The sequence below is a fragment of the Pseudopodoces humilis genome, chromosome 21 (assembly GCF_049639895.1).
Source record: "Pseudopodoces humilis isolate 2021_Gansu_Grassland_sample_001 chromosome 21, ASM4963989v1, whole genome shotgun sequence".
Classification (NCBI taxonomy): domain Eukaryota; kingdom Metazoa; phylum Chordata; class Aves; order Passeriformes; family Paridae; genus Pseudopodoces; species Pseudopodoces humilis.
In genome coordinates, this window is record NC_142220.1 from 5,639,652 (window position 1) to 5,653,463 (window position 13,812).

At 43.2% G+C, this 13,812-nt stretch overlaps 2 long non-coding RNA genes across 2 annotated transcripts in view; one reads left to right on the forward strand and one right to left on the reverse strand.

Annotated features, from left to right (window-relative positions):
• LOC106628356 (uncharacterized) overlaps positions 1-13,812 on the reverse strand; it is a 39,868-nt gene that overhangs the window by 2,104 nt on the left and 23,952 nt on the right. Inside the window, exons 4-6 of the long non-coding RNA XR_015774342.1 lie at positions 13,701-13,804; positions 2,384-2,476; positions 121-491 (exon numbers count right to left, since the gene is read on the reverse strand). This is a non-coding gene — a long non-coding RNA (uncharacterized LOC106628356). The remainder of the gene's footprint in view (positions 1-120; positions 492-2,383; positions 2,477-13,700; positions 13,805-13,812) is intronic.
• On the forward strand, positions 462-13,707 carry LOC148182695 (uncharacterized). The gene is made up of 3 exons (XR_015774343.1): positions 462-515; positions 9,365-9,511; positions 12,342-13,707. It is a non-coding gene; the product is annotated as an uncharacterized LOC148182695 (long non-coding RNA).

The window sequence follows — 13,812 nt, forward strand, 5'->3', positions numbered from 1 at the left end:
CTCAGGTTATCACCTCTAACAAGCTGCAGATGATCAGACAGAGTCAACTGCAGCAAATGCAAGAGCAGGGCTTGCACAAGGGGGAGGTTTGAAAGCCCTTAATTAAGGTGAAGAAAATACCTTGGTGTCACAGCTTGTTCCACTGGCTTTTCTTGTGTAGAAGCTCTACTCAATGCAAAAATGATTAAAGATAAAGCCAAGTCAATACAGAAGCATCATCCAACAAAAACAAAGGCAGTTTAGCTAAATTTGGTTTGAAAATACTCATTTCTTAGGCTAAGGTAAATTTGTGTATATGTGGGCTTGCTAACACTCTTTCCTCCTTCTTCCTACCTAAATGGGAATAATTATTTCTCTAATTATGATGTAATTGTGTAGCCTTGGAATCATTGATTACAGGTGCACTTCTTATCTCGCTGTTTTGCCTGAATCCAAGCATAAGGGATGCTCCTCTAGGATGTGCTGCTACTCCTTTTGGCTGCAGCCTTGACCTTAAAAAAGAAGAACAGAAAAAAGTGAGTAAACTGAGCTATTTATAGCTGAACTAATTATTTTGATGTGCTATGACAGCAGCAGAATCTGTTTTCTCTTCACTCAATTAATGGCAACGGAAGAAGCTTTCAATACCCTTTAACAGTGTTTGTTGGCTGCAATACAAACTTTTTCTGAATGTCTTAAAATGTAGGATTTTGAAACACAGGAACAGAGAGCACAAGGTGTGTTGTGTTCCTGGCTGACATGAGTAGCACTCAGGAGCTGCAAGCGGGGGTCTGCTGTGAAAGAAAAAAATCCACAGTTTGGAGGGAAGGTGGCAGACAGCAAATCTGTGCAAACCCCTGAGTAAAACTGTGCAGGTCAAAGCTCAAGTGGCTTCTCATAAGGTGCTTGGTGGACACCAGGAAGTTTGAAATACACAACTTTACTGTTCCCAAGTGGGGAAACTGAGGCAGAGTGCTTAACTTGGCAAAGGTTGCAAGGCAAGTTAATGGCCAGGGAGTGACAATCTTGGCTCACAGTCTCTGAATCCATTCAGAGAGGGTGGACTCACACTTGTGTTTTTCCCTGTCCCTTTCTTGCCATTATGTTGTTCCTGTGCACACATTCTGTCAGGGGTGACCTGCTGGGCTGCAAATAAACTGGCAAAGGTGGAGGGGACAGAAGGGGATGTCTTGGCTGAATTTTTTGCTTGCCCATTACTGAAGATTTCAGCAATAAAAAAATTCCCCCTGAGCACTGCAATGTGTTTTCTAGGTCTCTGAGGAAGTTGTTAATTGAAGCTGTTCCTGCTCTCTGTTTTTTTAAGCTGGACAAGATAGACTTTTCCTTATTTAAAGTTTTTGAATTAAAATAAATACATAGAGTTAATTATATTTAACCAAGACAGAATTTGAAATCCTAAGTTTTTGTGAGTTATTTCTGGTAGAAAAACACTGTTGAAGCTCAGGTCCTCCTCCCCCTCCAAGGTTTATAAAATAGCTTTTCTTCCTTGCTCCTCTCCACACTCTGGGTGTTCCACAGCTTGTCCCTCTCCATGACCACAAAACTCCTGCCAGAGGATTTGTTGTGTATTCCAAGGCTTGCTTCATTGTGGCAAGGAAGAAGGAAAAATATCCGCTCTCTCCTCCTTTTACAGCTTTGATTGGGTCCCTGAAATCTGTGCACTTCTCAGATTGCTTTTGGTGACCTTTAAGGCTCTCAGAAAGCAGGTGCTGTTTGTGAAGCCTTTCTGTGACCGTTGCCTCGTTTCCCTTTGATTTATCCTTTTTTTAACTCCCGTGTCAGGCGGTTGCAGGTACAGTGCAATATTCATGAGAGGCTGATTTATGCAGGCACAAGGCTGTGCAGCAGGATTACAGGGTACTGTATGTTACATGCAGCTTTAATTTCTTTTTATGGCCAAAGGATACAGCCAGAGTTTCTCAAATATGGAATTTATGAGAGCCTCATTCATGCAGGGTTTAAAGGTCCCCTGTCTCTGTGCCCTGCTCAGATGGGGGGATGTGGGGAGATGGGGTGAGCAGTCTGTGCAGCCTCTGAAAGTGAACAAAACTACATAAAAACACACCCAGGGCAGTCAATTGGACACTGAAATGGCCTCTGCACACAGAGCTGAGGCACTTCTGAAGGATCTATGCAGTCCATCTCTGAGTTACAGAAAAACAAATTCTGTGAAATATTTAAGTCAAAAATCTTCCAAGAAGGCATCTCCTGTGCAGTGCAGTGCCAGAGGTTAATTTCAGGGCTTCTAAAACCTATGACTGTGCAAACCAAGTAACAGAGGGTATTTGTGGTAAGTACAGACATTTGGTCCTCTCAGCCTCTTGTCCTGTGCACCTGCACTGTTTGCTCCTCTTCTGGCCTAATTGTGCACTTCATATCTTACCTGCAAGTCCTTTCTTTTTAGAAGAAGCCTCTCTGCTCACAGGAGGAGCAGGGATCGTGTGTGTCCAGTAGCTCACCAGGCATTGCTGTTCACCTGGAATTTGCATTGGAGATTATCAAAAAGCCTCACATAAAAATTCAAGATATGAAATGCAATAACACGGCCCAGGAGCAGAACGCGCATGTCTGATATGGTGAATTGCCCAGCCCTCCCTCGCTTAGAGTGTTACACATCACTTTACATGTACTTGCATGCCACAGGGCTATTTTGAGGAGAGAGATGATTCTCTGGGAAGTCACTAAAGTTTTTGTAGTGGAACTGGAATCGTTGGTGTATTCAGAAACTTGTCAGTGTATTCCCAATGGGAGATGCCCCTGGCAGCCTGTGACTGTCTCCAGAGTCCCTTGGGGAGAATGAAGGGGACCTGTTCCAGCCTTCATAAGCACAGTGGAGTCATTTCCAAGTCTGGTGTCTCACAACAAGACTCTCTTTTCCTGGTGCTCCAGGATGGTCAGTGTGTGGTGCTGGCAGTGAGCCCCTGATCCTCCTCTTACAGGTGTTGCAACCACCTCTGAGCCCAGCCTGGACAACTGGAAAAAGCCTTACCTATATTTATAGGAAAAAGCCTTACCTATAGCTTCTATTTCTGCAGAAGTGGAGCTTTTCTTTCCATCTTCCCTGCTTGCCATGCCATCCAGGAAAACAAAAAGGCACCGCTAAAATCTGCTCTTTTCTCCTCCTACGCCCAGGCTCTTTCTCGGCTCCCTATTAAACCCCTTCCCACACAGCAGCGTAGGCAGCTCCTTCGTGTACATCTTGGAGTACAAATTCCCCCCCCCACCCCATCCCTTGGGAGTAACATTTGCAAGAAGTGACTGGAGAGGGTTTATTTTTGTTCTTTGCTAAGACTTTTTGGTTATTGGGCTCCTCGTTCTCCAAGTGCAGCTCCTCCCCAAGCCTGAACCCTGTGTGCTGCGGGGCTGACACGGATGCTCCTGGGGACACTGTGTGGGGGTGGCAAGGGATGCAGAAATGGATGGAGAACATTCCAGTTGCTCAGCTATGCTCAGGTGCATTTACTTCTACCAAGAGGGGTTACTAAGGAAACAAGGAGACAAATTTCTGGGAAAAAACACAGACATTCCTAATGAGCAACAAGCTCTAAACACGTCCTTCAGCTTGAATGTTTGGGGTCTGTTCTGTGGTCCACTGTAATAGGAAAGTGTCTGATTTTTGAACCTGCCTTCACTCTCTTGTCTCTGGCTTGTTCCTGAGGTGGTTGCAGGGTCCTGAGCCTTCACCATGGAACACATAAGCTCTGAGTCACTTACTGGAGCGGGCTGGCTACTCCTGAAGCTGCCATGGCTTTTTGTTGCAACAGGAAAAAACCTCATCAAAATAAATTTTGCTGGAAAGTTTAATCCGAGAGATTCAAAGCTGAACAAAGGTGCTGCTGTTCAGGGAACTCTGCAGAAGATGCTTGGCTGTTTCCCACAGCCCCACTCAAGCCCCAGTTGTTGCCCAATTATCAGGTTATGTGTACCTTGCATTGTTCCCGAGGCTTTTATGGAGGAAAAAGTTCTGTAGGAAATTGCCTGAAGGGTACAAGCTAAAGGCAGAGGCACTGGAAGAGGTTGGACTCGCTGTTCTAGTCTCCTCCTGCACAGCTCAGGGGATGTGAGGCTGGTTTTGTGGTGCTGGGCCTTGGATTGTGCAGGCAGGACTAGAGAGCAGAAACCTGCAACTCCCCCAAGACTTGCCAGTCAATGGAAAGGAGTTATTTACTGTAGCAATTATCCTTGGAAATGAAACAAGATGATTAATTGCATCAGAAGCTGCAATCTCAAGTGCACCTACTTCATAACATTAGAACAGAAAGGGTTTTAGATCTAGTGTTACTCTAGAAGGGGGAAAATACATTTTCAAGTCAAATAACCAGACCCAAACACTGAAAACAATTCGGAAAATGCTGTAAAAGAACATGAATAGGAGTGACATCATTAAAAAAGAACATTTCAAAAGGATTTATAATCCCCAAATGAAGTTCTCCAGTACAGAAGCAAAGAAGAATTTTTTTAAAAAAATTTTAATTGTGTTTTGTGAATAGTGTGTTTAGTTTGGAGGGATGTGACACAATTGTGTATTTTCCCACCATTCAGAAAGTATAATCCAAGTTATCACAAGGAACACTTGCTCATTAAAAAAAAATCTATATCTAAGCTTTCAAACCTGATGGGTTTTGCAGTGTGATTAACTTGGTGGCTTCCAGAGTGTTTAACTCAAACAAAGGGAAAGTTCAAAGAGAATGGTTCAGTTTATCTTACTATATAATTTTTTTTCCTGTGAACACAGAAAATTACAAGTGACAGTTTTTGTGGTTTTTGATAGATTTACAATGCCATTAGATTGCACTGAGGCCATACTGAAGACATATTTATTTTAGGCTTTGCTATCAAGAAATTTATAATGCCAATTCATTGGAAATTAATTCCAGCAGAAAAGAAGGGAAAAGTTTGTTGTTCTGCTGTATTATCTATTCTTGCTAATCCTTGTGTGCAAATGGCAGTGGGCATGGGGAGAAAGTGGAAAGACTTGTAGCAACGTTTTAAATAGTGACTCTGCCTGTGTTATTTGGGATCTCAGAGGGAATCCCAGCTCATCCCAAGAAATATTTTCATCATGGGCACCTCTGCATTTCCAACAGTGACAGTTACCCCTCCTGGGAAATGCAGAGGTGCCCATGGCACATTGACAGCTGAGTTTGTCCTCACTGGGGTTTTGGGACAGTGCTTTGGTACTAAGGACAAAAGGGAAAGCAAAGGATGTTTTTTGATGGGAAGTTTCATAGTTTGTTTCAGTATCCTATATATTGACTTTTGGAAGCATTTTTAAATTACCCGAACAGCTAGGCTGTGTGTGTTCAGGAAGGTGTTTGGCTAGGGGGCTGTTTTTTGGGATGCTCTGGATGCATATTCAGGGTGAGTTTGATCCAATACTCCATGGCCAGGTCAGTAGCTTTAGGTTGAGACCAAGGCAGGAATGTTTCCTCTTGTTTCAGGTCACTGAGTTTATGTACCCAAGCTCCAAATCAACCCAAGTTGACTAGAAACACTGCCAGTCTGGCCTATGATTTGTAAGTCTAAGTCTAACCAGGAAATCTCCTCTTGATGAAAGTCTGGGGAGGGGGAGAGGACAGATCTCTGCTATATGAGCTTCAACAATTCTATCTGCAGTGAGTTTTGCATTCAAATGGCACACTTAAAGAAAGGAAAAGGTTTGCAAAGCACAGCTACATTTAATTTCTAACGTAATTTCTACCTACCATTCCATTTCTACCCAAACTTTGCTGGCTTGTATTAAGACATCTGAGAATGTGCAAACCCCTTTATCAACCTTTTCCATGAAACCCCTCCTTTTTCAATGCAAAATCTCCTGGCAAGCCATCCCAAAGGCACTGATGCCAAATCCAATTGAGCTGTGGTCATCTGGGGACAACTCTGCCATGTTGTCATTGCGGGGGTCTGGTTCCCTATGTAGGGGACATCACCATCATGCCAAGCTGGGATGGAAGCCCAAAACCCCCAGGGATGCCTGTCTGTGACAGAGGTGTGACTGTGATAAGTTTGGATTTGCACAGAACTGGTTTGGCAGGGCTGAGACATGAAGGTCAGGGAGAAAGGGAATGTGAGGCTATTTATACACGGGGTGCTCGTGGCTGAGAGCAGCAATATTTTATCGGGGACTTCTCCTGGATGGAACCCTCAGCACCCAGGGACACACACACAGCCTGGCCCACAGTGTGTCTGTTGCCAGCAGGGTTTCTCCCACCATCTCCAAAACAACCTCCTTTGGGGCTGGGCTCAGGGGAAGATGTGTGAGGCTGAGCCCGCCTGGCTTGGTAGCAGCGTTGGTGGCATGAGCTGGGGGGAAATTCCAACACAATTCAGGTCCCTGCAGCTGAAGCATCTCTCGTCTATGTGCAAATGCTGAACTGGCACAAGGCAAAGTTTCTTTTTTTAAAGCCCAGTGATGGTTTGTGCTGTTTAATGATTTCCTTAGATATCTTTTTAGTTATTTATTTCCACTCTCTAAAGGCTCTTGGCTCTTTAACATTTTTTTTTAATGGTACTTTCTGAGTGTGTTCTCAAATTAAATGTTGCTGAAAGCTGCCTTGCTTAAGAGGATGGGGGTTTGCAGAGCACTTGGGCCTGATTCAGCAAAAGCACTTGATTATCTTCAGTTTAATTTTACAAAGTAGTTAAGCACATGCCTACAGCAAGGTATGTCCTTAAGTCCACCTCTGCTCAGCAAAGCGTTTAAACACGTGCTTTGCTTTAACCAGAGGCAAGGGAGTTTGAGCATATGCTTAAATATTCCTCAAGCCTGGAACCTGAGCAGCTCTGGCAGATGATTTCCCTCCTGCCTTTCTAGAACTGGTGGATCTGTCACACTGCTAAAAACATTGAGGAAAACCAAACACCTTATAATATGTTATTTCTGGTAAAAGCAAGAGCAGCTTCTCAGCAGTTTGGGGTTGGAGGGACTTTTGTCAGGGCAGGGAAGGGGGCAGTGCTCTGGAGTGAGTGAAGCTTTGTGGCTGTGCTGATGTCTTGCTCTATATTTGGATGTTGTTGTACAGGCGCAGTGCAGGTCGCTGCCTGAGGCCTGTGGGTGTTGCTGAAATACAGATAATAAATGGCTCATGTGATTTGACAGAACTTTGCTGAGTACCTCCAAGGCCTGCTGCCTTTCCTGAATGTGCTGGCTGGGATGGGGGTTCTCCAACACCTTTTCTGCTCTAAGGCTTCAAGTGTGTTGGTGTACTTAAGACTGAACCACACTGAAGGGAAAGCTCAGCCAGGGAAAGCTCAGATGTTCAGGGCAGGGTTTGGCACTTTGTCAAAACAGTCAGCAGAGATGATCTGATGCTGATTTTAGCAAAACCAGGCAGGTTGGGATCAGCATGGCTTCCCCCAGAATCACCTGTTTGGCTCATGTGCTGGGTTTCTCTGAAACCTGGGAGACTGACAGCCCTTGGACTCTCAAATCAAATTATCCTGGAATGCAGAAAAGCTCCAAGCCTTGGCTGAGCCAGAACACAGTATTTTCTGGGACTCAGCAACTGCCTTAAATCACAGCTTCCCTAATCCAAATTTGGAAAAAGTGCCATTCAGATTTTTGATCCAGAGCTGTACTGTGATGCCATTGTCCTGGGGCTGCCACAAACACAGGACCAGTGGCCAGAAGGGGTGGCCCCATCCTGTGTGTTGCTGCCTGCCTGCTCCATGTGAGCAGGCACACAACAGTTGTGGATAAATAAAGACTTTCCTTCTGTATTGAAAGTAGAAAAAACTCTTTAAGAACAGTGAGCCCAACACCAGTGGTCCCAAATGTATTCCTCACTGCTCTCTCCAGTGCGACATTATCTCAGTGATCAGGACCCAGGTGAGCACTGGGGGTGCTGCCTCCCATCCTGCACTCAGAAACCAAAGAAGTGATGAAACACAACTGTTACAGCAGTACTTTGGGTTCATTTGCTGGTGATTTGGGTAAAAGTTTCATTTTCCAACATAAGAAGCCTCCTTGTTCCCACCAATAAAGCAAGCTGCTGATCACGTAGTTCCAGCACCAGGGGAAGGACTGGGAAAGGAGAGCAAATGGATAAAAAAATTGGTGTCAGTTTTCAGACAGGGATGATTCAAATTACACGGGAAAGATCAGATCTATTCCCAGCTGTCGAGCTGAAGCTCATCCTTTGGATGGGACAAAGCATAAGTCTGGATCCAGAGAGCTCTTTAGGTTTTTTGGATTCAGGAATCCACCCTGGTTGAAGATGTAGCTCCCTCCTTGCCTGTCTGGTCACCCTCTGTATGCCTTGCAAAGCTCTGTCAGTACAGACTCTCTGCTTGCTTTCACCAAGGCATAGGGGACATTAAACAAGTCCCCCCCCCGCCCTTTTTTTTTTGTTTTTTCAGAATATATTCCTTCCCTGGAAAGCTCTTGGCTATTCCTATCTTCTTAAAAAGTCTTAAAAAAAAAAGTCATTTGTGGTGCTAATGGTATGGAATGAGATAAAGCTTTATGCCATTTTTAGCACTTTTGGAACAGAGAGAATTGGAGGATCTGAAAATATATGCTTAATCGCCCCCAGGAAAGACTGCCATAATATTTTGGGTTGCATAAGCAAACTAAATTGGAAATCTGGAATCTATTCAAGACCTTTTGATCAGGGAGCTTTGCAAGTGCAGAAAAGTAAAAACACAGACAGATGGGGATTAGAGTTGAGCATCAGGAGAATAATTTCCTCTTTTAATTTCAGTTCTGCCAACATATAAAAAGCATTAACAGCCCAGTTACGTAACATGCGTCAGAGCCTGGCTGGACAGGGCAGGAATTCTCACTGTAATTAAATCATTACCCAGTCCACCTTTGCTTCATGGAGGTGGGAGTTTCTCTGCACCAGGGAAAGACACCCCATCACCCCCCTTTCTTCAGAACTCTGGGCAAATGTCCTGGATAAAATTAGAAGCAGTTATCAAGGCTAATGGGAGCTGCAGGGGGGGTCAGGGAAAATTGGAGCCTCCCTGAGATACTGCTGGGCTCACAAAATCCAATTGACAATCACTTGCAAACCCCCTTCCCCTCTATTTCTCTGTATTTGTCACTAAATCAGCTTCAGTGGGAGAAGAGAGGTCAGGCTGAAGAGCAAGAGGAGAGATTTTTGCTGATTGATGCTGGGAACAATAGTGCATAACATACTTGTTGTTCTAATAGTGGGATCCTTGAGAGAAGGTGCTACAACATCCAAAGGCTGGCGAGAGTCCTGCAAATTTGAGGCTGCAAAGGCTGGCAGATTGGATTAGGTTTCTGTTCTTGCCTGTTTTCCTTTGCTTGGGGCATATTTTTGTGCACAGTGGATGATGTAGAGTGATGCAAAAAAGCACTAAGAGGATCGTCTAAATAGAACCACTTACATTTCAGGATCAACTCACTGGACACGGTTTCTGGACAGCTTTTGAAGAGTGTCTGATATCCCTGAACATTCATTTTAAAAAATATTTGCCTACTGGGATCAGCTCCCTAGACTGCTGATGTCTGCAGCTTTTAGATAAAAGTCACTCCTTCCAGGTAGCTGATTTTTATTTTTAGATGTTTTTGAGAATTTCTGCATGTAGATTTAACTGCAGTTACTTTTGCTTGCTTTCACTCTTGTTACATGAATTTAGATGGGAGTAGGAGTGAGATCATGGACTGGGTCTGCTTTTCTTAATTTCAATTAATATGGCATATAGGAAGAGATCTATATTTTTAGCATTGCTTTATGGTACTCTGCATGAGTTCAGAGTCTCCAGGCAGTTTCTGCAGCAGTAGAGCTGTCCTGGGAGCTTTCCTCCAAGCCTGAGAAATCCCAAATTGGCCAAGACAAGTCCCTGGAGCTCTCCTTCTATGTGGCTCTGAGCAACGTGGTCTGGTGGAAGGTGACTCTAGACATGGCAGCGGTTTGGAACTAGATGGTCTCCAAGGTCCCTTCCAATCCAAACCTGTGTTCCTGGGAGGCTGCACTGGGGTTTTGTGGATACACCATCATTTTTCACACTGAATTGCTGAGCAAGGGTGAGGCCAACCATTAATTGGATCTGGGGACTGTTGTTATTTCTGGACCACAAGAAGACCACAACAAGAAGAGTTAGTCATGTGAGAGGCTGATGTGCCACATTGAATAAATAAAAATAAGAGAGAAACATTAAAAAATTAGTTGTACACATGACTGGCATATAATTTCCATTCAAATGGGTTATACCGTAGGTGCAGATGAGATCATAGGCTGCTATTTAAGGAGGAAACCTCTACTTACATAAATGTCTGATTATGCAACTGTCATGGAAACCACAGATGACAAAGATGTATTAGATTAGCTTGTCCGTTCCCTCAGAGCACAGTGGTTTATTTTTCACTCAAGATTTTAAGAACTGATTGGTGGCTGCTGGGTACTGAGCTTGAGAAGAAATGATTTATAGTATGAGCTGAGCTGTCCCTTTTCTAAAGGTGATTTTCTTTGGAAACTCAGGAATAGAAGTGCTTAAAGTCACTGGTTGCACCCAACAATCCTCACACCAGCTTTCAGTTTATTCTTGTACTTATATGCCTGGAGTACTCTGGCTTTCTTTCCTTTAAATACAGGCCAGAGTCTTAGGGACTTTACCATTCTGCCTGATTTTTCTTTAGTTTTCATCCCCTGACTCTGCTGTCTTTCCAAATAATACTCCATTTTCTCTGGTTTTGCACTCTGCCAGTGTGTCCCTTGTGGTTGCTGCTTAGCCAAGCTATACAAATTTAGCTGTTCTTAATCTTTGCTCATAGGTCAGTCTTTTGAGGCATGCTCATTTTTGCTGCTGCACAGGGAAATCAGCAGAGATTAGTATTTTAATCTTCTTTCCCTGTTTAAAGAAACCCCAGGACACACGTTGAATGGTTTTCCTGTGACTTGAAATCAGAATGTTTAAAAGTAAGTGTATTAATATCTCTTTTTCTCAACTTTCACCTCTAGTTCCTCTCAGTTGTCACTAGAGGACACAAGATAGAAGCATGGGTTCAATCACAACAGCTGAGGTTTTCATCCTAAGGATTTATTTGGGGTTTTCAGCCCCTTTTATAAGGTGTTCTGATACAGGTTAATCTGATTGGTAAAAGGAACAACATCTTTCTGGTCCCATTGGTGGAACAAGAGAAAAACACATCCAGAACATCTGTACAACATTGTTTTGAGAACCAAAACCTATTTACAAAAAACAGTCCTTGAGAGAGAAAAGTTTCCCAAAAGAATTTCTCTTGGGAAACAAATCAGCCACTGACAGGCTGAAAAATCTCTCAGGCTCAGAAAATCATGTCTACACTCAGTCACTGATTTGGCTGCTCAGCTGCCTTAGAAATGGTGCTTTTTTTGAACAAATTGAAACTTTAGTTTGGTTTTTTATCATGAATAGAGTGGCATTGTTATGTCATGAGCTATATAGTTTAGTCTCGCCCATGTTCATTCTGCAGAATTAACCTGAACTGGTTTTAAATCAAAGCCTCTGGGTTGTCCAGTCACACCAGACATGAGATTTGGGAGGATGCATAGCAAGATAAAGACAAAGAGATTAATGCTAAATACCAGTGATATTTAGCCCCATTTTTGTCAACTGGCCCCTCTTTGATTGTGTTTTGTGCTTGCTCAATGTGTGTTTGGTTGCTGTTATTTTCCTTAAAGGTGGTCTCCTTGTTCTCTCTTAATCCCAACAATCGTTGAACTCAACTCTTGCTCTCCTCATGTCCAATTCAGATAATGATAAACAATTATAATGGGAATTTCTTGTTCTTAAGACCTATTGAGGGCCATGCTTAAAGAGTTTAAAGAAGTAAATTATTTTTATGAGTAGCAGGACTTTAGCCAGGATCACAAGGCAAATTAAATTCAGGTTCTGTCAGATCCCAGGAAAGAAACAGGGTGGAGAGCTGGGCCCTCTCCTCTGACAGTGGGTGCCAGAGGCAGCCTGTACCTGACCATTAACCACGGATGAAAACAGGGAAGCTGCTGCTACAGAACACAGGGAGAAGCTAATACCAGATTTGCATGAATCCAAAATACAAAACAGCTTCTCTCTGAACTGTTGCATCAGGCTTGCAAGCTAAGTCTGGTCTCACTGAAGTAGTTTGAAAAACTCTTAGTGTGGACACAGTTCTCATTGCCAACCCTGCCAAGCACCTCAGCAGTGACCTACAACACCTTCCCTATTTTGCTCTAGGGCTATTTTAGCCAGGGCTGTCAGAGGAACGGAATTGTTCCATTATGTGGTGGCTTTGCAATGTGGAAAAGTATTCAGGAGGGACCACTCTCTAAATCAGAGTGACTCAGTCTCCAGGGCCAATTCAGTCATTGATTTTTATTTATTTATTATTTTATTTTTTTCTGATGCAGGGAGCAATTACAGTGGTAATTTTTCTGTGCTGTGGATCTCGAATTACTGTCCCATGGAGGGAGCTGTGCTTATTTCACATCAAATCCTGCTGCATGGCAGGGTTTCTAGGCATTACTGAACTGAAACAGATTTGACCCTAGAGATGAAAATTTGAATTGCAATGTCTCACCCTGGATATCCTTCCATCAGAGAGAAGACAGTGAAGCACAGTGTTTGTGGGATGATTTAGAAGACAAAAGCACTCCAACTACTCATTTTAAATCACAGCAACTGGACTATGCACAGCCAAGCCAACTGGTTTTGGAGCAGGTCAAATGAATTCCAATCTCCTCTTCAAGTATTTAAGGGAAGTCCTTAACAACAAGAACCTGCTTTGTTGTACTTCTTAAAAGAACCTGAAGGAGAACTTGCTGGGTCCCCTCCCATTTTTCCTCAGCAGATGCCCAAGTTGCTGCTGTCCCACATCCCACAGACACATTTCCGCAGGAATGATCCCTGAATTTCATCTAAGAGCCTGTGAGAGCCTTCTAAATAATTTTAGCATGAGCTATCCTTAGGAAGTTAAAATCAAAGGCACAAGGACCAGCATATTTAATAAGATGGAAATGGCAAAATGAGAACCACATTGAAGGATTTGGGACTTTTCTCCCTGTATGGATTCTGAAAGGGGTCATGGTTTTGCAGTACTCTGGCAAGCAGAGAGATGCTGTGCATTCAGCACAGGCAGTAATTATGTCTCCTCTTTCTAAATTATGTTATCAGGAAACATCTATATTGTTCATATGGGTCTAGATTATGCTCTGAGAATAGAATGTTCCCTGCATAAAGAGCACGGCTGGAGTAAATCAATGCGAATGCACTCAGAAACATCAATTAACGGTAATACAAGTCTTTAGCGTGGTATCAGGGAGGGAGCAGAGTTTGAAATTCTGATCTTCCTCTCTAGGAAAGCGACAAAGCAGAACTACTCAGAAATTCATAAGGTTTAAAAATAAAATACTTGTCTCCTCTCATCTTCATTTTACTCAGGTTTTTACTCAGTGCTGGTTCCCAGCATAGTAGAAGAGTGTAATGTTTTTCTTCAGATCTCAAAGTTCTTTTGGGTTAAGGAGCTGTCTTTCTGCATGTCTTGTGAGCTGAGTACCTTGGGTTTGAAGTACATGTTTTGGGACACCTGAAATCTGATTGTCTGAGGGGCCAAGAGCCCATCAGCGATCCAGTAGAAGTCAAGAAAATCAAGTTCCAGGCTCCTTCATATTTTCAAAGTTAGCAGTGATGCCTGAATACAAAATAATAGCAGATCTGTGATAGAGGTGGGAACAAAATCTATACCATTTTACCTGTTAAATATGTAATACCTGGAGCTCATCTGCAGAGGTAATCTGGCCACCTTTGGACATCATTAGTAAGGGACATGTATGTAAACATTGTCACCACGTTCTCCGCTGGTCCCAGAGACTTCCTGTTATT